The sequence below is a fragment of the Amblyraja radiata genome, chromosome 9 (genome assembly GCF_010909765.2).
Source record: "Amblyraja radiata isolate CabotCenter1 chromosome 9, sAmbRad1.1.pri, whole genome shotgun sequence".
Classification (NCBI taxonomy): domain Eukaryota; kingdom Metazoa; phylum Chordata; class Chondrichthyes; order Rajiformes; family Rajidae; genus Amblyraja; species Amblyraja radiata.
Window position 1 is genome coordinate 67811226 of NC_045964.1, and position 25805 is coordinate 67837030.

Consider the following 25805-nt stretch of genomic DNA (forward strand, 5'->3'; position numbering starts at 1 on the left):
TGAAAACTTATTTAGAAATGTTCAAGTACATGGTAAGTGCAATGTTTTTGAGAGAAATTTAGCAGGTAGGATCTGCATTAAATTCCATTGTTTCTTGGTTTCTTGGGTTCTTGGTCCTCCAAAATATTCCAAATGGAATTTAAACTGGAGGTGGTGGAGGGAGGACTTAAGCCAGAAAGGGTTATTGGGAAGAAAGAGCTACTTTAAATGTAGTTGCATCTGGTTGGGTAACTATAGTTGGGTGGAGATTATTCCCTGCTTTAATTGTGCGGGGGAAGAACGAATTGCTGTATACATCTGTCTTTGTAGCTGGGATCACAAATTGGATCGAATGCCCGTCTGCTCCTAATTGGTTTGGGTTTGGTGTAGGTCTTGTAATCTATGTCGAGCTGACCATTTAACATTTTGTAAAACAGGTCAAACGGTGAGCTTCACGTCTGTCTTGGAGAGGGTTCCACCCCAGAGAATTCAGATGTTTGGTGACACTCGCTTCGCTCTCATAGGTGTTAGTAACAAATCGAGCTGCCTGTCTTTGGACATTGGATCAGTCCCAGACCCATTCCTTGGTCCGTTGAACTGTAGAGCTTGTGTGGAAAGGAACGGTTTAAATCGAAGATAGACACAAAAAGCTGAAGCAACTCAGCGGGACAGGCAGCATCTCTGGAGAGAAGGAAAGGGTGACGTTTCTGGATCTGAAGAAGGGTCTTGACCCGTAATGTCATCCATCCCTTCTCTCCAGAGATGCTGCCTGTGCCGCTGAGTTACTCCAGCATTTTGTGTCTATAAGCTGTGGAGCTTGATTGTCTGATGTGCTTAATAACTCCAATATCATCGCATATAGAACAGTTCAGTTTAGTTTATTGCCTCGTATACCGAGGTGCAGTGAAATTCTTTTGTTACGTGCTATCCAGTCAGCAGAAAGACAATACATGATTACAATCGAGCCATTTACAGTGTGTAGGTACATGATAAGGGAATAACGTTTAGTGCAAGGTAAAGCCAGCTAAATCCGATCAAGGATAGTTCGAGGGCTACCAAAGAGGTAGACAGTAGTTCAGGACTGCTCTCTGGTTGTGGTAGGATGATTCAGTTGCCTGATAACCGTTGGGAAGAAACTGTCCCTGAATCTGGAGGTGTGTGTTTTCGTACTTCTATATCTTTTGCCTGATGGGAGAGGGGAGAAGAGGGAGTGGCCGGGATGTGACCCATCCTTGATTATGCTGCTGGCCTTGCCGAGGCAGCGTGAGGATAAGAACAGGCCCTTCAGTCTTTTACTGTGTTTTACTGTTTGTATGCTTGGTTCTCACCTTCCCCTTCAGCCAACAATGAACCATTGTACTCTCCCTTGATCATCACCTGCTTTGATCTGTCCTTTTCACACCTTACATGCTCTTTGAGCCCTTCCATACCTCTGTGTCTCCCTCTCCCCTGACTCTCAGTCTGAAGAATGGTCTCGACCAAAAACGTCACCCATTCCTTCTCTCCAGAGATGCTGCCGGTCCTGCTGAGTTACTCCAGTATTTTGTGTCTACCTACCATCTACAATGTCTGTGCCGAACATAATGCTAACACCATCTATAATTAATCTATAATCCATATGCCTCCATTCCCTACATATCCACATGCCTTTCTGAAAGTCTCTCAAATCTCTCATCGTACCTGCTTCAACCACCAATTTCGGCAATGTTCCAGGCACTCACCACTGTAAAGAAAGTTGCCCAACATATGATGGGGCATGTTGGCCAGCATGGGCTAGTTGGGCAGAAGGGCCTGTTTCCACACTGACTCTATGACACTATGGTCCCAACCTCACTGAATGGCTTGCCCTGTTCCTGATCCTATTTCTTATGTTTCATATGAAAAAGTGCTCCACTGAGCGTGAAAGACTTTGAGATCTTCCTCCAAGCATGGGAAAGGTTATATATAGCTGTAAACCCTTCTATACTCTGTCCATTCCATGGTGGCGCAGCAGTAGAGTTGCTGTCTTACAGCGCTTACAGTGCCAGAGACCCGGGTTCAATCGTGGCAGTGGATGCTTGTCTGTACGGACTTTGTACGTTCTCCAAATGACCTGCATGGGTTTTCTCCGAGAACTCCGGTTTCCTCCCACACTACAAAGAAGTACAGGTTTGTAGGTTAATTGGCTTGGTATAAATGTAAATATTGTCCCCAGTGTAGGATAGTGTTTATGTGCGGGGATCGCAAGTCGGTGCGGACTCAGTGGGCTGAAGGGCCTGTTTCTGTGCTGTATCTCTCATCTATAAACTATACCCCTTTGGCATTATCTGATATTCAGTTTAGGGAGACTACAATTCTGGCAAAATCATCTTAGGTTTTATAATAGGGATACCAGAAGGTCTCATAAAATTTACAATGACTTAGAATGAAATGGCCTTGATCAGTCAGGATATTGAGCATAGATATTGGGATGTTATGTTATAATTATACAATACGTTGTTCAGTTTTAGTCACCCTGCTCTAGGATGGATGTTGTCAAACTGAGAAGCAGAGATTTATCTAGATGCTGCCTGGAATGATTGCCTGAGCTAATGGGAGAGGTTAGACAGGCTAGGACTTTATTATTTGGAGCATAGGGTGCTGAAGGGTTACCTTATAGAGGTATATAAAATCACGAGGAGAATAGATTGGGTGATTGCACCCATCAAGAACCAGAGGACAAAGGTTCAATGTGAGAGGGAAAATATTTAATAGAAACCTGAGGAACAACCTTTTCACAAACAGGGTGGTGGGTACATGGAACAAGCTACCGGAGGAAGTAGTTGCGGTAGATATTATAACAACATTTAAAAGACATTCGGACCGATACATGGATAGTGAAGGGATATGGTCCAAATGCAGGCTGGTGGTACTAGTGTAGATGGGACATCTTGAACTGCATGGCATGCTGGGCCAAAGGGCCTGTTTCCATGCTGAATGGCTCTATGACTATGAAATTGGACTGACATTTTCTGCTTCTGCACATGGAGCAGGCCGACCCTGAACTCGGGAAGCTGGTTATCTCTTGTTTGCTTTGTTGTCACTTTCTCCCAGCTAATACTGATCTCTCCTACATTTTCCTTTACCCTCATCTCTTTTGACGTCTCGTTTTCACACCATACACGTCCTTACCTCTGTGTCTCCCTCTCCCCTGACTCTCAGTCGGAAGAAGGGGCTAGACCTGAAACGTCACCCATTCCTTCTATCCAGAGATGCTGCCTGTCCCGCTGAGCTACTCAAAAGAGTTTAAGAGAGTTTATTGTCATGTGTCCCTGATAGGACAATGAAATTCTTGCTTTGCTTCAGCACAACAGAACATGACTACATATACCATTATATAAATATATACACACATGAATAAATAAACTGATAAAGTGCAAATAAACAGATAATGTGCTATTAATGTTCAGAGTTTTGTCCGAGCCAAGTTTAATAGCCTGATGGCTGTGGGGAAGTAGCTATTCCTCAACCTGGTCATTGCAGGCTTCAGGCTCCTGTACCTTCTACCTGAAGGTAGCGGGGAGATGAGTGTGTGGCCAGGATGGTGTGGGTCCTTTTTGATACTGCCAGCCTTTTTGAGGCAGCGACTGCGATAGATCCCCTCGATGGAAGGGAGGTCAGAGCCGATGATGGACTGGGCAGTGTTTACTACTTTTTGTAGTCTTTTCCACTCCAGGGCGCTCATGTTGCCGAACCAAGCCACGATGCAACCGGTCAGCCACCATTTTATGTCGACCTTCGGTGTAAACCAGCATCTGCAGTTCCTTCCTACGCAAGCTGGTGTCTAAGTTGACTTGCTCCTCGGTATGCTGTAGGTTTGAGGCACCACCTCCTACGCTGGGGTGATTGGAAGGTTTCTCTGCACCATCCAAAAGGCTTTGGAAGGATCTGAATTCTCAGAGCTATTATTTCTGGCAAGTGATGAATTCATATAAATAAATTGTATTTGTGCTTTTCTATTGGGAACTTCTTACAGAAGGAAACAAAAGCAGCACGGTTGAAGACAAATAACTGTTATCATGTCAAAGGCAGCAATAGGAATAACAACAGCTGTTCACTGCTTGGCTTTGTTGATGGTTGAAAAAGAAAACGGAAAGTTTAGAAGAAATGAATGCTTTTAATCAATCATTGTTTTTGGTTGTCTATATCCAATTAAAAATCCTCTTGAATCATTTTTTACGTTTAATGGTTTTAATATAACATTTTGAAAGGGATAAATGACAGACTTTTGATGTTTGGTGAGGCGGTTTTATGATGTCCTTGTTTATTAACACAGCACATTTTCTTATTTATTAATGGGTGTCTAATCAGCCATCTCAGTAACAATGTCATCCTGGCACAGCATGGAAGTGGCACGTATCAGGCTATTATTTTTCAGTCCACTTACTTCAACAAGTGGAACATTTACACTTACAAGCATGAGGACAAAGGCATCAATCTGGTAACTGGCTGACAATTGAGGATGCAGTGAGGGATTAAATCCAGGAGGACTGGAGATTGTTGGAGGATGGGGGTGGGGTGACCATTTGAATAAGATTCATGACAAGGGCGGCACGGTGGCGAAGCGATAGGGCCACTGCCTTACAGCGCCGGAGACCCGGGTTCGATCCTGACTACGGGTGCTGCCTGCACAAAGTTTGTATGTACGTTCTCCCCGTGAACCTGCGTAGGTTTACTCAGAGATCTTCGGTTTCCTCCCACACTCCAATGATGGTCAGGCTTGTCGGTTAATTGGCTTGGTGTATTGTTCGTAGTGTGTGTGTAGGACAGTGTGCGGGGATCGCTGGTCGGTGCAGATTTGGTGGGCCGAATGGCCTGGTTTCTTCGCTGTATCTTTCAAATAAACTAAACTAAACTAATCTAAAACATTTGGGCATTCTCCGTAGAAATCCCTCCACCCACTCCTTCAAGTTTAGAAAGAGAAAACGAGACAGTGTAGAAACAGGCCTTTCGGCCGACCATGGACCACTAGTTCTATGTTCTTGCAGTTTCACATCCTACACACTAATGGGCCTGTCCCACTTGCCAATTTTTTAGGCAACTGGCGGCGACTGTCATAGTCGTAGCAGGTAGCCGAAAAACTGGCGACAATCTATGTCATCCTGGCGACAACCTACGACAGCACCTACGTCAGGACAAGTCAAGCTACACTCATTGGTGTCAAACCTACAGTCGCCATATTTTTTTTAACATGCTGAAAATTTTAGCGATCAGAAAGACGCTACTACTTTTTGCGCGACTGAGGAGACTCCTCCCGGCGACCACCGGCGAACATGTGGCGACAAACTAGTCGCCTTTAGTTGCCTAAAAAATCGCCTAATTAGGACAGGCCCATAAGGGCAAGTTACAGAGGACAATTAACCTACAAACCTGCACGTCTTTGGAGAGTGAGAGGAAACCGGAGCACCCGGGGAAAATCCACGTGGTCACGGGGATAACTCCGTGCGGACAAGCACCCGTGGTCAGGATCGAACCTGGGTCTCTGGCGCTGTGAGGCAGCAACTCCACCACTGCGCCACTGTTGCCTTTATAATGGACAACCACTTTGATTCCATGATTTAAGCCCCCGTCCCACTGTACGAGGTAATTCACGAGTTCTCCCGAGTTTTCCCCTGATTCGAACTCGGAGAATGCCCGTAGGAGTTCGTTGATGTCTCGTAGCGACTCGTACGAGTAAAAAGTAACCATTTTTTTCAACACGAGTATTTTTTTACTCGTGGACATTTTCTACATGGATGAAAAAACGTCACGAGTTCACCGGATGTCTCGAGTACCTACCATTAGCATTACGAGCTGCTACGAGACATCCACAAACTCCTACAGACCCCGCTACGGACATTCTCCGAGTTCGAATCAGGGGAAAACTCGGGAGAACTCGTGAATTACCTCATACAGTGGGACAGGGGTTTAAATCTGAATAGGAGCCGTATGTAGGAATGTGATGGTAAATGCCTGAGGGGTCCAGTAGGAAACAGTGTTGCCCAGTGATTGCTACAGTGTGGGAACCTTGCCACAGTGCTCAAAGGGTTAAGATATTATTACTCCTACTTCAGTAGTAGCAACAAAAAAAAATTCTGTAATCCAAAGCATCTGCCATGGGCTTTTGGTCAGAAATTTAATTGGCTGTGGACAGGCATTGCTGCCTTTATTACTTTTAATCACTTTACAGCCTCTGATTGCTGGAGCCAATGGGAAATTTAATATGTGTCAATACAATATTGGGATTGTCTGCATATTCAGCCAGTGATTAACTGCGTCAGGGTCCATCACAGTGGCAACATTATTGTGTTAGCTACCTCTTGGGAAATGTGAAATTAAATTACATTAAAAAATGTTGTTGATTATCATTAGAGACTTATTTGTAGTGTACAATTACTGATATGTTGTAAAATAAATCAATCTTTTTTTTATCCTCGACGTACAAATTAGTTGTAACACTGGAGAGGGGAGCCTGAGCGGAGTGGCTCTTTCAAGGTAGTAGTCAGCGCTGCATAAACAAGGGCAATTTGCGGCTCGACAACTCTTCCGAGGCTTTTTTATGCATTTTTTCCCTCCTGCTATTATCCCCTCTATCTGACTGCGGCTAAGGAGGGAGTTAGGAGATCATTTCTCCTTGTTTATTCAGCAGCATAATACATGACACTCTGCTTAAAGTGGGACTTAACTCGCCGCTAAAATATGGCGAGCACGACGAGCAAAGACAAAAGGAAAGGACTGGCGTTTTATGCGGCGCCACTCCGCAACCTCGAAGCCCCCCCCCCCCCCCCCCTGGACCGCCACTCAGCCAGCGCGAATTAATCTGGCATAAGGCTGGAATAAAAGGGGAGTGGGCTGGGGAAGGAAGCAAGATCACACAAACAAATGACATGAAGAACCACACCATCTCTTCGTGTTAGTTTAGTGTAGTTTGGAGATACGGCACGGAAACGGGCCCTTTGGCCCACCGAGTCCGTGCCGACAAGCCATCCCCACACACTAACACTATCCTACACACACACACTAGGTGCAATTTACAATTTCACCGAAGCCAATTCACTTGCAAACCCGTATGTCTTTAAAAGGGACAGAGGGGAACTAGGCTGCTCGCCATATTTGCGACGCAGGCAATTATTGTTTACTATCCAGGCCTTTTATTATTTAGTAAGTTTGAATGAGTTCACCCCTCATCCTTCTAAAGTACAGGCCAAGAGCCATCAAACGTTCAACACCGCAGCCATGCCCCTGGGTTTGTGGCTTCTGAGATGACGGATAAACTAAATAAGATTTAGAGTGTGTTAAGTTCGCGGACCACTGTTACCTGCAGGCACAAGGTAACAGTGGTCGAGAAGGAAGGGGGCAAAGAAGAGGGCCACGGGGTTTCAGAAACCAGTGGTCTCCGAGAGGTTACCGGGACTCTTGGGACCCCAAGAGTAGAGAATGAGGACACTGGCAAGGAAATCAGGGGGCGGGGACACTTTGGCAATCGAACCCATTTCGTTAGCCCTAACCTGCCAGTCTGTTAATTCCACTTATTAAATTTAAATGCGTCCTCACATGGCCCGAGAAACAGCATTGCAAACCAAAAAGAACATCACCCCTTCCAGATTCTAGGAGGAGACAAATAATCTAATTCTCGAGAAACCCTCACTGAAAAGAAAAAGTAAGAAACATAATACCTGGCATGAGAAGGAATGGTAACTAAGGAATGGAAATGGCACTAGGGAGAGAAGAAAGAAAACAAGAATCTCTTGTGCAAGAGATACGGGAGTGGGGAAAGACTAATTTGTTACTGAGTTTGTGCCTGCAGGACAGTATAATCGACAACCTACTCACTGGGGAGTGAGGTAAAGACTACACAGACCCCTTGAGAACGGGCAGAAGACAGCAAAGGTAATGAATGTTGCTCCCCAGAAACAGGAACCAACAAGCAGGAGAAAATGATACTGTCCTGCCCCTTTAAGACATATTTGGGAAGGCCAACACACAGAGACAGAGCTCCTCAGTATACATACTCCCTTGAAACCAACGTCAGAGAAGAAGAAGAATAAGACCTACACAGACCGCAATAACCAAGCTGACCTCCCGGTGGCTCAGCACTTCAACTCCCCCTCCCACTCCGTCTCCGACCTCTCTGTCCTGGGTCTCCTCCATGGCCACAGCGAGCAGCACCGGAAATTGGAGGAACAGCACCTCATATTCCGCTTGGGGAGTCTGCATCCTGGGGGCATGAACATCGAATTCTCCCAATTTTGTTAGTCCTTGCTGTCTCCTCCCCTTCCTCAGTCCCCCTGCTGTCTCCTCCCATCCCCCAGCCTTCGGGCTCCTCCTCCGTTTTCCTTTCTTGTCCCCGCCCCCACCCCTGATCAGTCTGAAGAAGGGTTTCGGCCCAAAACGTTGCCTATTTCCTTCGCTCCATAGGTGCTGCTGCACCCGCTGAGTTTCTCCAGCTTTTTTGTGTACCTAAGAATAAGACCTGCCCAACTTTAACATCATCTAGCTTTTGAAGAAAGAAAAGGAAGGAAAGTAAAGGACACTATCTAAGCTTCCCTAAAGAAACAACACCGACAATCTATGACGACTATTGGACTATTCTTTAAGAAGTGAATTAAAAATATTCCTCTGTGGTTTGGGGTTAACATAGAAACATAGAAACATAGAAATTAGGTGCAGGAGTAGGCCATTCGGCCCTTCGAGCCTGCACCGCCATTCAATATGATCATGGCTGATCATCCAACTCAGTATCCTGTACCTGCCTTCTCTCCATACCCTCTGATCCCCTTAGCCACAAGGGCCACATCTAACTCCCTCTTAAATATAGCCAATGAACTGGCCTCGACTACCCTCTGTGGCAGGGAGTTCCAGAGATTCACCACTCTCTGTGTGAAAAAAGTTCTTCTCATCTCGGTTTTAAAGGATTTCCCCCTTATCCTTAAGCTGTGACCCCTTGTCCTGGACTTCCCCAACATCGGGAGCAATCTTCCTGCATCTAGCCTGTCCAACCCCTTAAGAATTTTGTAAGTTTCTATAAGATCCCCTCTCAATCTCCTAAATTCTAGAGAGTATAAACCAAGTCTATCCAGTCTTTCTTCATAAGACAGTCCTGACATCCCAGGAATCAGTCTGGTGAACCTTCTCTGCACTCCCTCTATGGCAATAATGTCCTTCCTCAGATTTGGAGACCAAAACTGTACGCAATACTCCAGGTGTGGTCTCACCAAGACCCTGTACAACTGCAGTTAAATACCTAATTTGCATCTAAACTATGATTATTAGAAATAAATTCATGAAATTTTGGATTCGGTCTCGAAATTGTATGTTAATGAAATGGAGGAACTTTACATTTTGAGATTTGGAACAGACTTGTGGAATTTGGCTTAGGAATAATTTGAGTTTGATTATGAATTGATGTTGTTATTATCTCATCCCCAGACAGGCAGCCAAAGATCGGAAGGATTGTTCAGAGAACATCAGGAAGGATGGAACTTGGGAAGATCTGGTAATATGGATATTATTTAGGGAATATGAGAGTTGGAGATAAAACTGGAATTAAAATTGGATTTGGAGTTGGAATTGGAAATGGTCAAAAGAGGAACTGTGAGCAGCAGGACTTCCCTTTAAGAGACTGGACTAGAAATTACTGAGCAGTAGTTAAGAACTGGTATAGGCGTGAAGCCCTAGACTGAGAACGGAGCCAAAATAGTAAAGATCCAACTCAATAAGGAGAAGTACTGGAGGAGAGACCGGTGATCAAGAGCTTGAATGGGTGTAGGAATAGCAGAGCCGATGCATATTTAACTGATGGATCTAAATTGTTTAACCCTTGATGGTAAAGCGGCTTCTATTATCAAGGTAAAAAGAAATTGTTCCTGGATTCGGCATTCTTAATTGGATTTATGATGAAATTGACGACATATGAAAATTGATTAATTAAATTTGATCAGCTGGGAATTCCACAGGAATTGGAATGGAATTGTGTTATCAGACACAATGCTGTGGAACAAGAAGGGTGAGATGGACACTGACATTTAAATATTAAATTGAAGGCTGAGACTGAATTTGGTTGAATTGAAACATTTCTCATGGTTTGCTTTAAATGAGAGTCATGCCTGTAGGGAAATCTGGACTGAACCCAGCTGAAAATTATATGAAGACCCATCATCAGATACACATATTATGACATCGTGTGAATATGGAGAGCATTAATTAGTGTTGGTTCTAGGATAGTAAAGAGTATATTAGGGAACCGAATAGAAATAGGAATATACAGTGATAGAGTAGATCATTATAGGATAGGTTAATAATTATAGTGAATGTATGGGAGAGCATGGGTGCATGATGGTAATTTGCTTTGTCCCACGTTTTTCGACTATGAAAAGGGATGGAAGAATGGGCAACAACACAGATGGAGGGAATTTGTGCCCACGAAAACTCGGGAGGTGAAGACTCATCAGACGGAAATTGTGAATACGCCCATGAAAACTCGGGAAGCTTGATAAGATTCTGGGAAGAAACATCATCATTTTGTGTTGCTGATGGATGGAAAATGTAATGGACACACATATGTATGTCTGGTCAGCTGATTGTTGAACTATTTGGTTATCATAAATGATGGGTTATCACATATGATAAAAAGGAAGGAATGTTAATACTGGCCAGATTGGAGATGCTAGGACTCTAAAATTGAGTAAAGGCTTCAGGGCCGCTGGGCCATTTGGACAATTTGAAAGTGCTCTCTGTGGAAATCGGACACGCTGCAGAGTGGTGCCAGTTTGTCTAGGGCCCAGATATGAGCTGCAGGAAGAGAATGGGAACATCTGCAGACCTCGGTAATTGGGTGCAAGGTGCATAGAATGGATTGGATGAATGCAAACCAGACACACACCTTGTAAATCATCGTAAATAATGTTGCAAAGCTTCATGTTACTGAATGTTGATTGGATGAGGTATTGAGCCTTGTCTGGTTTTCTTGCATATCAGGGTAAATGTTGCGAGGTTCAATATATTAGCTAATGTATTATTGGGTTAGGGAAATATCTGTTATGTGTGGGTTTCAATCGATATCTGTAATTGGATTGTAAAGAGACCACCCCCATGTGGTTCGGCCCCTCAAGGTCCAGGGACCTATAAAAGTCCGTTACCACGAGGTCCTGCGTCGATCTTCTGGGAGAGCGCTTAGGACTGGGTGACCTTCTGGAGTGTCTCTGTTTCAGCGAGGCCTATAGGGCTTGAACAGGCATATACAAGGATCAAACCCGCGGTGGGTTAGGTACAGTAGTTGAACTGTAATTGTGCTTTGTCAAAATAAAGATTAGTTGCGCAAGTGCTTGATTCAGTGGTTTTTGACTGAAACTAGACTGGGGGGGAAGCTTAGAACGAGCTATTTACAATAAAATAGAAATGTATTTATCCCAGGAGGGAAATTGGTTTGCCAACAGTCATAAAACTCAGCCAAGTTTAACCACAGCCAAGCCCAGCTTCCATGTATAATTGGAACTAGATACATCAAATTGGATGAGCTATTGACAAAGTTGATTCCGCTTTTCACACAAAGGGTGGTGGATGTATGGAACAAGCTGCCAGAGTAGGTATTGAGGCTGGGACTATCTCAACATTTAAGAAAGAGTTAGAAAGGTATATGGATAGGACTAGTTTGGAGGATTATGGACCAAATGCTGGCAGGTGGGACTAGTGTAGCTGGGACATGTTGGCCGTTGCGGGTAAGTTGGGCCGAAGGGCCTGTTTCCACTCTATCACTCTGGGACGTTCTTTTAGGAAGGAGGTGCGGAGAAATTTATTTAGTCAGAGGGTGGTGAATCTGGGGAATTCATTGCCACAGAAGGCTGTGGAGACCAAGTCAGTGGATATTATTAAGGCAGAGATAGATAGATTATTGATTGGTACGGGTGTCTGAGGTTATGGGGAGAAGGCAGGAGAATGGGGTTAGGAGGGAGAGATAGATCAGCCATGGTTGAATGGCGGAATAGACTTGATGGGCCGAATGGCCTAATTCTACTCCTATTCCTTATGGCCTTTTGACTATGACTCTGGTCGGCAAGGATGCAGGCAAAGGGAGGCAGCTGTGTATGAGGGTGATGCCAATAATGGAGGAACAAGGGGCAGAGGACAGTTTTTGCATGAATGGGGCAGAGATGATAAACTCGATAAACATGATATATATGGGATCCCCAGGCGAGCAATCGCGCAGATCTCTCGCTGACAGACCTAATCAGTGAGATGGACACCAGAGGGTACAGTCAGATATGAAATCGTCACAATGACTGTGGCTACAGCCAACAAGGCTCCACATCCCTCAAACCTACATTGGTACGCCCATAATTGTATAAGGTGCTTATCCAGATAAGTGTCGCCTGCTTCTCTCAGTAAGGATTTCTTTATCTTTCCGTCTGTCATCTGTCCGTATCTGAATGCAGCATCTAACTGAGGGAATGGATCTGAATCTCTTCATAGATACAGAGATACATAGAAAATAGGTGCAGGAGGAGGCCATTCGGCCCCTCGAGCTAGCACCGCCATTCAATGTGATCATGACTGATCATCCACAATCAGTACCCTTCTCCCCATATCCCTTGATTCCGCTAGCCCTAAGAGCTCTATCTTTTGAAAGCATCCAGTGAATCGGCCTCTGCTGCCTTCTGAGGCACAGAATTCCACAGATTCACAACTCTGTGGGTGAAAAAATGTTTCCTCATCTCAGTTCTAAATGGCCTGCCCCTTATTCTTAAACTGTGACCCCTGGTTCTGGATTCCCCAACATCGGGAACATGGTTCCTGCCTCTAGCGTGTCCAATCCCTTAATAATTGTATATGTTTCTATAAGATTCCCTCTCATCCCTCCAAATTCCAGTGAATACAACCATACATCATATGACAATCCCGCCTTCCCGGGAATTAACCAGGGAACCGTATTCCAGTTATCTGAAACATTTCTTCTACCGCGGGGCCAAAAAGTGTCCTAGGTGAAGTCCTTTTTGTTGCCACAGTGCTTCAATCAGCTATAGTGTCGTGGATGTTGTGGTTTCTGGCATTTAACAAGCAATTTTCATGTGGAAATCTGGAGGGATAGGGAATGAAAGGAGCACGTTTACATCATCACCCTGTGGTGCGTGCTAGTAAATGGTTGTTTTCACTCGCAGAAAAAACAAACATAGAGGCATTTCGTTTTTTTAGTTTAGTTTAGTTTAGTTTAGAGATAGAGCGCGGAAACAGCCCCTTCGGCCCTATCGGACAGCGAGTGTGGGAGGAAACTGGAGCTCTCAGAGCTCCTTCATAGCAAAAGGATTTGAGTATAGGAGCAGGGAGGTTCTACTGCAGTTGTACAGGGTCTTGGTGAGACCACACCTGGAGTATTGCGTGCAGTTTTGGTCTCCAAATCTGAGGAAGGACATTATTGCCATAGAGGGAGTGCAGAGAAGGTTCACCAGACTGATTCCTGGGATGTCAGGACTGTCTTATGAAGAAAGACTGGATAGACTTGGTTTATACTCTCTAGAATTTAGGAGATTGAGAGGGGATCTTATAGAAACTTACAAAATTCTTAAGGGGTTGGACAGGCTAGATGCAGGAAGATTGCTCCCGATGTTGGGGAAGTCCAGGACAAGGGGTCACAGCTTAAGGATAAGGGGGAAATCCTTTAAAACCGAGATGAGAAGAACTTTTTTCACACAGAGAGTGGTGAATCTCTGGAACTCCCTGCCACAGAGGGTAGTCGAGGCCAGTTCATTGGCTATATTTAAGAGGGAGTTAGATGTGGCCCTTGTGGCTAAGGGGATCAGAGGGTATGGAGATGAAGGCAGGTACGGGATACTGAGTTGGATGATCAGCCATGATCATATTGAATGGCGGTGCAGGCTCGAAGGGCCGAATGGCCTACTCCTGCACCTAATTTCTATGTTTCTATGTTTCTAAAAACGTACCCAGGTGACGGGGAGAACGTACAAATTCCAGACAGACAGCGCCCGTGGTCAGGATCGAACCCGGGTCTCCGGCGCTGTAAGGCAGCAACTCTCTCGTTGCATTTTTAGAAGAAGACTCCTTGGAAGAATAAAATAATTAAAAAACAATGCACTAATCCTGTGATTTGTAATTTCTTGCTCTTAGTGATGTTCTTAATACCGCATGGCTAAACGCTGTGGATTGACGGGCTGAGCAAATACCTGTAGCGATATATTGCACAGGGACATTGTGCAGTCATAAGGCTGCACAATAGGCCTCTTTCCAAGAAGAACCCAACATGGCTCTAGGGTTTAAACTTCCAAATGCTGTTTCTTGTTCATCCCCACTACAACATCTGGTGACTTTTTGTTATGTTAAAGGATACGTTAATGACTTTTTATCTTTTGCATTCTTAACTGACAGTAATACCCGAAAGCCATACCTCACGCCAATATCTTGTCATAAAAGCTGAAAGAATAATATTTCAGTTACTTATTAATTTCTGTAGTTGCCATTCACAATTTTCTTTCTCATGCAAATGATTGAAGGCTACATTTTCTGGATGGTTAACACTTCAGAACCAATTAATTATTAACGATAATTAAAATAGTTTCTTTGCAAAATGTTTCAGGTTAGCAAATAACCTGGTAACGGTCACATGATTGATTAATAAGCGCTTGGTTATGTCACTGAGCTTGTAGTACAATATTCACTGATAACCTTTGAACAGAGTCTGTGAAAGATCTGTTAGTCATTCGTGATTTCCTAACAGAATAAAACGGCGTGCATACAACACACAAAGGGAAGCAGGGACTGGGGAGGCAGAACTGCAAACTACCACTTTGGCGACACTCGGATTATCCTTGATCGGACTTTGCTGGCTTTACCTTGCACTAAACGTTATACTCTGATCACGTATCCATACACTGTAAATGGCACCATTGTAATCATGCCTGGTCTTCTCACTGACTGGATAGCACGCGACAAAAGCTCTTCACTGTACCTCAGTACCGCATGTGACAAGAAACTAAAGTGAACTGAACTGGAGAAGAGAGGGATTTCCACAGACTTCTTGTCATCTCAATGATTCATTGATTCAATTATGCTTTTTTATCATACGTGCCAAGATACAGTGAAATGCTTCATTTAATTTTTTTTTTTTTTTTTTTTTTTTTTATTTGGGACAGTGCATATTAATAAACATTTGCATGTAATATGCAAGATTGTAGCCAGTAGCTAATTTCCATCTTTTGTCCCAACACAAGGTAAACACATCCCAAACAAGGTAAAAACAAAAGACAAAAACAAAAACAAAACAAACAATAAAGTAAAAAAATAGCAATTAAAGAGTACCATAGGTTATTTTTAATGTTGATTATGATTGCAATTTTGATTTTGCAGTAACCATGTCTTTAGATGTTTGGTAAATGAGGTAAGGGTTGGCAGATCCCGTATGACGCATGGTATCGCGTTCCAGGGCTGCGACGCTCGATATGAAAATACTGACTGCCCAAAGACACTTTTCCTAAACGGGACTATACAATCACCCCTGGAGGCTGCTCTTGTCGACCTATTTGTGTTTTTCTTTATGAAGTCCTTTAACGGAGGTGGGGCTAGTCCACGGAAGATTTTGTAAACCAAAATCGAGTCCGAATATTTTATTACGTTTTCCAAAACGTTTTCACCAGTTTTGCTTACAACCTGGTGAAATTGTATAGGAGACCTCACCTAGGCAGTGGCCGCATAGCAGAAGCGCCCAGGTCGCGGGGCTAGAAATTGGAAGTATCCCAAGCTAATTCTGCAACCACCATCATCTATTTCAACAAGTGATGGCTCCCACTGATTGTCGCCGGAAGCTTGCGTCCTTTTCAGGACGGACGATGACAGCGATGTCAACATTTGAAACATGGAAGATGGACACGAAAGAAGACCTAGGCAACACACGTTTGTCACTGACAATAGTTAACCGAGCAGCCCTATCTAATGCCTGGTAGTACATGGAACCTGGCTGAAGCCTCATCCCCCCACCCCCCGCTGGGAACTCTTTTGTTCCACCCCCCCCCAAACTCTCGCCCCCACCCCTGCCATGTCCCCATTCATTTTCAGTGGCCCCATCGTTCAAAACCTCTCTTACTTCTCCATCACATGTTTCTAATTTTGCTACCCCCTCCCCCTCCACCAACCCTCCTTTAAGATTCTCCTTAAAACCTATCATCTCAATCAAGCCTTTTGTCACTTGCAGCAATATCTTCTCTGGATGATATTCTATTTAAGTGGCATTAAAAGCTGAAAGAGTGACAGGGGTTAATGTATTAATTCAGTGTCCTGTGTTGATCATAATGAAATATTAGTGGCATTAAATAACTCAACATTGAGATTAGTTAAGTCTGCAAAGTCCACAGATCAAAACTGATGACCCCAGATATCTCCACGGTTAAGTACAAGATGCCTTGTATTTGTGTTCTTTACATATTGTGTTTTTAGGGCATGTATTCTTTATTGATTTAAGCTGCTAGGATTTTGTATACACCCATGTTGCCATGAATGGCGGCACGGTGGCGCAGCGGTAGAGCTGCTGCCTTACAGCGCCAGAGACCCGTGTTCAATCCTGACTACGGGTGCTGCCTGCACGGAGTTTCTACATTCTCCCCGTGACCTGTGTGGGTTTTCTCCCAGATCTTCGGTTTCCTCCCACACTCCAAAGACGTACAGGTTTGTAGGATAATTGGCTTGGTATAAATGTAAAACTGTCCTTAGCGTGTGTATGATAGTGTTGGTGAGCGGGGATCGCTGGTCGGCGCGGACTCGGTGTGCCGAAGGGCCTGTGTCCGGGCTGCATCTCTAAACTAAACTAAAAAAACGAATTCTGAAATTCTACAAGAAATCCTCAAGTTCAATAGCCTGACAAGAATATTTATCAGCTACAGCTAAAACCTTATCTTCTTCACCTTAACTCTACATCAAGGAGCCTTCTGGAGTTTAACTCATGATCTCTGCCTCAGAATTAATAATGCTTAAATCTCCCTCATGAAGCTGTCTCATATCAAACAGTTTGGAATATATTACCATTTATGCTGCCAACATCCTATTAGGATTTGTGCAACACAGTGAATGAATGAATTTCAATTTCACCAAAAACAGATTAGCTGGTTATCAGAATTTAATTTTAAACCTCAGCGCTGTTTGTCTGATATTAAGGTGCACAAAGCCATCACACTATTTGCCTACGTAACTATGGTGTCTCTAAGTCATTGTTCACATTTGAGACATTTGAAAGATAATATTTACCTTGTTCACCAGGTCACACATCAAACGTCCATACAAAGTACGTTCACGATTCTTAAGCAAGGAAGAAAGAAGAAAAATTGTGAATTACCTCACCTTCAAAGGGGCCAGAGGAACTGAAGCTGGACAACTAGTACATATTGATCTGAAGAAGGGTCTCGACCCGATACATCACCCATTCCTTCTCTCCGGAGATGCTGCCAGTCCAGCTGAGTTACCCCAGCTTTTTGTGTCTATCTTTAGTACCTATTCAATTAGTCTATGCCTGATGAAGAGTGCTGTCTTTACGGAGTTCCATGACTCAGGTCAATAACAATTGTAACTCCAACTCCATTACATATATCTGCCTTGGCTCAGTTACCTTTGTAGCACAGTGGCATGGTGGCGCAGTGGTAGAGTTGCTGCTTTACAGCGCTAGAGACCCGGGTTCGATCCTGACTATGGGTGCTGTCTGTACAGAGTTTGTACGTTCTCCCCGTGATTGCGTCGGGTTTTCCACAGTACTCCGGTTTCCTCCCACAATCCGAAGATGTACAGCATTGTACAGGTTAATTGCCTTTGGTAAAAATTGTAAATTATCCCTGGTGTGTAGGATAATGCATGCATACGGGGATCGCTGGCCGGCGTGGGCTGAAGGGCCTCTTTCCGTGCTGTGTCTCCAAATTATCTAAACTAAATTAAACTAACAGGCCAGCTAAGCGACACAACCATGGAGAACTTGGATAGGTGACGTCCATAAAAGTCCATGGTTTCCCAAAAGGAACCCTTACCTAACAAAATGTTATTCATTTAAACTTTAAACTAAGATAATCTCTGGGGGGTTTTTTAAGCTGGAGTGCTCTAGATAATACAGGAGATTCAAGGAACTGCAGGTGCTGGTTTAGAAAAAAAAGACAAAGTGCTGGATTAAGTCAGCAGGTCAGGCAGCATCTCTGGAGAACATGGATTGGTGATGTTTCAGGTCGGGACCCTTCTTCAGACTGATTGTGATGGTGGGAAGGGTGGGGGGGGGGGGGGGGAAGGGGGTGAAAGCTGGAAGAGAGTGATAGGTGGATGAAGGCGACGAGGATTTTTGAAAAGCAGATGGTTTGACCGAGTCCAGAGATGATAAGTCAAAGAGTGTGAGGTCATGATAGAAGAGGCGCGAATTGTGAAGCCAGTGAAAGAAATGTAGGTGCAAAAGGATAAATGGGTACGTCCAGGTTGGACACAGGGAAGAGAAGGGGGTGGAAGGATGAACGAATGAAAAGACGGAGATAGTTCTGCAAGTTCCTTCTTACTCGAATGAAAGAGGGAGTTGTTGGTAGGTTGGTTACTTAAAATTGTAGAATTCAATGGTCACACCATTAGGTTGTAAGCTATCAAAGCGGAATATGAGGTGTTGTTTCTCCAGTTTGCATGTGGCCTTACTCTGGCAATGGAGGAGGCCCAGGACAGAAAGGCCAGTATGGGAATGGGAAGGGGTGTTAAAATGGTTAGCGCCTATTTTAGCAACTCTGGATAATGTGTGTACAGCCTAATCAGAGCTTCTTACAACTGCAGTATAATGTGTAACTCATAGTGTCAAAGAGTCATACAGCATAGAAACAGGCCCTTCAGCCCAACTTGCTCATTCTGACAAAGACGCCTCATCTATTCTAGTCCCACCTGCCCGCCTTTGGCCGATATCCCTCAAAATCTTTCCTATCCACATACCTGTCCCAGTGTCTTATAGAGAACTGGCTGGCAAACAGGAAGCAAAGAGTAGGAGTAAACGGGTCCTTTTCACAATGGCAGGCAGTGACTAGTGGGGTACCGCAAGGCTCAGCGCTGGGACCCCAGCTATTTACAATTTATATTAATGATCTGGATGAGGGAATTGAAGGCAACATCTCCAAGTTTGCGGATGACACTAAGCTGGGGGGCAGTGTTAGCTGTGAGGAGGATGCTAGGAGACTGCAAGGTGACTTGGATAGGCTGGGTGAGTGGGCAAATGTTTGGCAGATGCAGTATAATGTGGATAAATGTGAGGTTATCCACTTTGGTGGCAAAAACAGGAAAGCAGACTATTATCTAAATGGTGGCCGATTAGGAAAAGGGGAGATGCAGCGAGACCTGGGTGTCATGGTACACCAGTCATTGAAAGTAGGCATGCAGGTGCAGCAGGCAGTGAAGAAAGCGAATGGTATGTTAGCTTTCATAGCAAAAGGATTTGAGTATAGGAGCAGGGAGGTTCTACTGCAGCTGTACAGGGTCTTGGTGAGACCACACCTGGAGTATTGCATACAGTTTTGGTCTCCAAATCTGAGGAAGGACATTATAGCCATAGAGGGAGTGCAGAGAAGGTTCACCAGACTGATTCCTGGGATGTCAGGACTTTCATATGAAGAAAGACTGGATAGACTTGGCTTATACTCGCTAGAATTTAGGAGATTGAGAGGGGATCTTATAGAAACATACAAAATTCTTATGTGGTTGGGCAGGCTAGATGCAGGAAGATTGTTCCCGATGTTGGGGAAGTCCAGGACAAGGGGTCACAGCTTAAGGGTAAGGGGGAAATCCTTTAGGACCGAGATGAGAAGAAACCTTTTCACACAGAGAGTGGTGAATCTCTGGAACTCTCTGCCACAGAGGGTAGTTGAGGCCAGTTCATTGGCTATATTTAAGAGGGAGTTAGATGTGGCCCTTGTGGCTAAGGGGATCAGGGGGTATGGAGAGAAGGCAGGTACGGTAAATGTTGTTATAGTACATGCCTCAACTCTAGGGTAATACCATACATTTATTAACTCTGTCTGTTACCAGTTTCATCCATTTAACCTTTCTACCCTTTCATTTACTTTAAGTTGCTCCTCTTTATTTATGTGGATTATGCTTTAAGTAGAGTAGGAGAGGGAATGGAACGGGAGAGAGGGATTCCTTTGGAGAGAGGAGAGGATGAAATGTATGAGATGTATTTTGTGACTACGGATAAACACTTAAAGTTAGAGAGCAAGGAGCACAGAAAATAGACGCACCAAAATGGTGAAGGGCCTGGATAGAGTGAATGTGGAGAGGATAATAATAATAATACATAATAATACACTTTATTGTCATTGTAAATACATGCAATGAAATTTCAGACACAATGCCGGAGCGGAGCTCCAACGTATTAGATAAATAATAACGACAAGGGAAACAACAAAAACGGCAAGAAAATGTCGTCAATATTTCACAGTATAGTGTTGTAGCAGTACAAAATATTGGCCATGGGGGCAGTGTGTTCAGTGCAGAGGTCAGAGTGGTGATGGCCTTGGGGTAGAAACTGTTTGTTAATCTTGTGAATCTCTTTAGAAAGGAGATGATAGGAATCTCTTTAGTCAGAGGGTGGTGAATCTGTGGAGGCCAAGTCAATGGATATTTTTAAGGCGGAGACAGATGGATTCTTGATTAGTAAGGGTGTCAGGGGTTATGGGGCGAGGTAGGAAAATGGGGCTGAGCGGTCGTGGTGGCGCAGCGGTAGAGTTGCTGCCTTACAGCGAATGCAGCGCCGGAGACCCGGGTTCGATCCCGACTACGGGTGCTGTCTGTACGGAGTTTGCATGTTCTCCCCGTGACCTGCATGGGTTTTCTCAGTGGTCTTCGGTTTCCTCCCACACTCCAATGACGTACAGGTCTGTAGGTTAATTGGCTTGGTAAATGTAAAAGATTGTCCCTGGTGGGTGTAGGATGGTGTTAATGTGTGGGGTTCACTGGTCGGTGCGAACCCGGTGGGCCGAAGGGCCTGTTTCCGTGCTGTATCTCTAATAGCAAAGTAAAGGGGAAGATAGATCAGACGGAGAAGATTTGATGGGCCGGATGACCTAATTCTGACCCTAGAACTGATGAACACAAAATGCTGGAGTAACTCTGCTGCAGGTTGGGCAGCATCTCAGGAGAAAAGGAATAGGCGGCGTTTCAGGTCGAGACCCTGAAGAAGGGTCTGAAGAGAGTCAGAGGAGTCTGAGAAGAAAAGGGAAAGATTAAAACGAGGACATTTAACGTGAATCACCCCAATAGTTTTGCGGAATTTTTTCCCCCCCGTTTCAGCTTTAAACAACTTTCAGCCATTGTGTCTACAGGAGGCATCAGCTTGCCGTTTAAACCTGAATTAGAGCTCCGGGACATCAGCATCATATGCTACATTTTGCTTCATATTAAATCCTCAAACCTCTGAAAACGTGTTAGCCCAGCCTAACTGGACTCAACCGTTCAATAGGTTATTTGTCATCTTAACTCCTAACTACAGTGGAGAAACTACAGTGCATAATGTATGTACATCGCCTTCAAATCGCACTGGCGGTATTCGTACGAATGCAGGGTACAATTGCAAGGGACAAATTTGTATTAGCGCCACCGTCTATTCTCTGTTATTCTTCTGAAGTGTGCACCTGAAATTATGTGTAATTTTTTGTGTAACATCACATCCCGAGTAATTATCCCGGTCCCCGTTTGTCATTTGCTGAAATTCTAATTATCTGCGTTGAAAATTTATTATACTCTTAAGAGAGTTGTGATTTTTCACTAGAGTGCACTCTCCGAGAATTACGGATGCTGAGTACTCTTTGGGATTTCATAAGTGTCGACCGCTGATGTGTTCCCTTGGATCTACAAGAGTTCAATTGAAATAAGGGCTTATAAAATAAATTCTTTGTTTAACCGCTGTGCTAACATCATGCCACCGCATCAATCTTCTGGGCTTTCCCACCACGGCAGATCCTTAAATTAGCCAATTTTCTTATTGATATCTAATGAATTGGATGCGATTGAATTGGATAGGAAACAGCTGTGCGATTTTTTTTTTTTAATCCGCTAATGGGAACACGCCTCGTGTACTTTAGGTATGACTTGGAAAGTAACAGAGGAACTGTCATTTCTTATAGTGAGTTCAGAGTGGCACTGGTGGCGCAGCGGTAGAGTCGCTGCCTTACAGCGCCAGAGACCCGGGTTCAATACCAACTATGGGTGCTGTCTGTACGGAGTTTGTGTGGATTTTCTCCGGTTACGCACTCCAAAGCCGTACAGGTTTGTAGGTTAATTGGCTTTGGTAAAATTGCAAATTGTAAATTGTAATTCTTCCCCTAGTGTGTAGGTGTGTAGAGTGTACGGTTGATCGCTGGTCAGCGCGGACCTGGTGGGCCGAAGGGCCTGTTTCCGTGCTGTATCTCTAAAGTCTAAAGTTTAAAGTAAAGAGTTCGGAGCTGTGAAAAAAAAACTTTATAAAACACAAAGTTTTTGAGATAGTTTCTCTCTGGAGCATGTGATTTTGTTGACAATAAGTAAAGAGAAAGTCACCAGTAATATACCTTTGCAACGATGATCCTTTGTAACTTCTAGGCATTTAAATCTCTTTACAGCCAACAATGTGTTTTTTTTTTCTTTTGCAAATCTGGGCACTGCAAACTCTCACAAAAAGCATTACAATAATTACCAGATAATCTGTTCTTTTTCAGTGATTTTGATGGAAGGATGAGTATTGCCCAGGATAACTCTCTCTCTCGTTCTACTTTGAATCGGTGCCACAAGGTCTTTTATCTACACCTTAGCAAGCAGATAATAGCTCAGTTTAGCATTCAGTCTTGAAACACAAAGATAAAGGATTGAAAAAGACTACAATAGTCCAACAAAACTGTTCCAAAGGGGAAAATTATTCATATCACACTCTAGGTTGGAAATTAACATTGACGATTGTGGAGACTGGGGAACATTAGATCTCCTCCTTTCGATGTAAGTTAGCTGCAGAACATAGATTTGGTATTATCTACCCCATTTTAACCCTTACCCTGCCAAAACTTCCTTCAATTCGAAAGCCTGCAACCAGGCTTCCTTAAGATTCTTTGAAACAATTCTCCTCAACCTTTTCCTACAACAGCCGACATGAAGTAATTTTAAATCTACTCTCTATTGTATCAAATTATTTTAGTTCAACCAGATCCAAGGTGAACTTATAATTTTTTTTTGCAAATGGAATCTTTTTACCGTTTAGTGTAAATATTGTCAGATATCATAGCCTCTTCTCATTATTCAGTTAGTTTTTGTTTAGTTTTGTAAGTTGGCACTTTTGCAGGTAGAGTGAAAAGCTTTTTGCTACGTGCCATCCAGTCAGTGGAAAGACTATACATGATTACAATCAAGCCCTCCACAGTGTACAGCTTCAGGGCAAAGGGAATAACGTGTAGTGCACGACAAAATGTAATAAAGTCTGGTTTAATGCCACATCAGAGATTTGGAAATCTAAACTAATTTTCCAGTTGGAATCTGAGGGAGGGCTGCACTGTCGTAGGTGCTGTCTTCTGCAAGAGGCAATAAGGCAAAGGCTCTGTGTTAAAATGTCCCATGGCACAATTTTAGTATGGGTGTTAGTTTAGAGATACAGTGTGGAAACAGGCCCTTCGGCCCACCAAATCCATGCCAAGTATCGGTCATCTGTACACTAGTCTGGAGATACAGTGCGGAAACAGGGCCACCGGGTCCACGCCGACCAGCGATCCCCCCATATTAACACTACCCTACACATGCTATGGACAATTTTCACATTTACCAAGCCAATTAACCTACATACCTGCACGTCTTTGGAGTGTGGGAGGCAATGGAAGATCTTGGAGAAAACCCACGCAGGTCACGGGGAGAAGATACAAACTCCGCACAGAAGGCAGCATCCGCAGTCGGGATCGAACCCGGGTCTCCGGCGCTGCGAGCACTGTAAAGCAGCAACTCTACCGCTGCGCCACCGTTCTGCCAGCTAGTTCTATATTATTCCACTTTCACATCCTACAGACACGAGGGGTGATTTACAGAAGCCAAATAATCTACAAACCTGCATTTCTTTGGAATGTGGGAGGAAACCGGAGCACCCGGAGAAAACCCACGTGGTCAGGGATCGTACAGACTCCGCACAGGCAGCACCCGTGGTCAGGATTGAACCCGGGCATCTGGCGCCGTGAGGCAGCAACTCTACTGCTGCACCACTGTGCCGCCCCAGTTTTGAAGAAGACCAAGAGAGTAATTACACGTATCCTGGCCAATGTTCCTGCATCAGTCAGTATTTCTTGAACAGATATTTTTTTCATCATCGCATTACTTTTTGTGGAAGAATGTTGTGCATAAATAGGCTATCACAGTTGCATAATAGTTGCATAAATAGGCTATCACGGTGGCCTGAATCCGGCGTTCGGCCGCGGGCCAGCGGCTGCGTCAGCAGGACTGGTGGGCGGCAGCTTCGACCACCCCGGGCCGCGGTGTTTGAGCCGTGGGACAGTTGTAACATCGCCCGGGGGGTATCGCCTCAGCGCAGAGGGAGAAGAGGAGGGAAGAGACTGGAGACCTAAGACTTTTGCCTCCATCACAGTGAGGAGATGTTGGGTGGATTCACTGTGGTGGATGTTAATATGTGTTTATTGTTGTTTTTTATTGTATTGTATTGTATGTATGACTGCTTCAATTTCGTTCAGACTTCGGTCTGAATGACAATAAAGGCTATCTAATCTAATCTAATCTAATCTACTCTATTGGCTTTAAAGGACATTCAAATATTTAGAAAGATACATTAAAACAATGATTAATTGCAATGTTAATGTTTTTTTTCTTTAAATACTTTTCTTCACCCTTGACATACCCATTACACCAGCACTGCTTGATCACTGTCCAAATGTCTGTTAGTTCAGTTGTATTATGCAAGACAATGTATTTAACTGTTTTAAGAATAATATAAAGTCTAAAACAGCATTTACCATCTGAGATTAGATAGCTGAATTTATTCTTCAAAATATTATTTTTCATAAGAATTCTAGTTCGGGTCTGAGTAAAAATCTTTACCATTTAAATCATCTTCATGGCTGTTTTCTGATTTAATCAGTAATTATCTCAATGGGCCTTAACAAGGAAAATCAGCATCTATTTTAATGCGTTTTATTTTATTAGTGTTTATTACTACATTTGTTTCTGTGTTAATATTCTTTTTAATAGGTGATCGCAGATGTGTCTTTGACATTGTCCGTCAGCTCGATGACATTCTCACCAAACCCTGCATCAATCTCAGAGCAGTTTTTAACCAAGTCCAAGACGATATGATGAAAGTGTCCTCTCCTGCAGCGTGCGAGGTGTCTACACATTTGCTGGTGGGCATGAGTTCACAATACAAGCTATCCATAATTCAGGTTTAAATTGACGTTAAATTTACAACTGGCTCAAGATGACTAATGCGGCAAATGAAGTAAAGGAGGGAGCACTTCCATCCATCTGCTTCTCCCTTAGCCTCTTTGAGCAAATCATCTGGCTAATAAGCTTGGATGGGAGCCGTAGGTTTCGAATCCCTCGTGTTTAGTGCTGCTTTGAAAGAGGCTTTGTTCATTTGATTCCCACGACAGAGCCCGCAGTTGTCCCGGAGAAGCCAATTCATGGTTGCCACGTGTAGGAAAGAACTGCAGATGCTGGTTACACAGAAGAGAGACAAAACATGCTGGAGTAACTCAGCGGGACAGGCAGCGTCTCTGGAGAGCAGATATGGATGACATTTCACGTCGAGACCCTTCTTCAGACCAAAGACTTCTTCGAAGTTATAGGAGCAGATTTAGGCCATTCTGCCCTTCAAATCTACT

At 43.9% G+C, this 25805-nt stretch overlaps 1 long non-coding RNA gene across 1 annotated transcript; it reads right to left on the minus strand.

Moving 5' to 3' along the window:
- Positions 1-3063: 3063 nt before the first annotated feature.
- LOC116976606 lies at positions 3064-15838 on the minus strand. Its single transcript, XR_004412996.1, has 3 exons — positions 15658-15838; positions 6165-6167; positions 3064-3077 (listed from the first exon to the last, which is right to left on the minus strand). It is a non-coding gene; the product is annotated as an uncharacterized LOC116976606 (long non-coding RNA).
- Positions 15839-25805: the final 9967 nt, after the last annotated feature.